The sequence below is a fragment of the Ceratosolen solmsi genome, unplaced genomic scaffold (genome assembly GCF_000503995.2).
Source record: "Ceratosolen solmsi marchali unplaced genomic scaffold, CerSol_1.0 scaffold10, whole genome shotgun sequence".
Lineage (NCBI taxonomy): Eukaryota > Metazoa > Arthropoda > Insecta > Hymenoptera > Agaonidae > Ceratosolen > Ceratosolen solmsi.
This window is the reverse complement of record NW_011948412.1, coordinates 27,299,825-27,300,209: the sequence shown is the minus strand read 5'-3', so window position 1 is coordinate 27,300,209 and position 385 is coordinate 27,299,825.

Genomic DNA, 385 nt, shown 5'->3' with positions numbered 1-385 from the left:
TTCCATTTCCATCGTGAATTCAATAATACATCGAAAAATATTTGTGAATCATAAGTAGATGTTTGGTATCATCAAACAATCTCTAAAAACATAATATTATAATCTAAAGTACATTAAGAGAACGATATTTAAATTTTATACTGACTTATATAATACACATATTCATAGCAATTAATATTTTTACTAATGCTTAGTTTATTTACAAAACTTGTATATTTCGATATATAATATGTATGTACATTACTGCATAAAGTCTAACTATTCAATTCATAATTTTCTTATAGTTGAATAATATATATATAGATTAAATTATATAAATAGATTATATAAATATAAATGGTTTAAATATATAGATTAAAAATATGTAAATCTATATTTGAATACT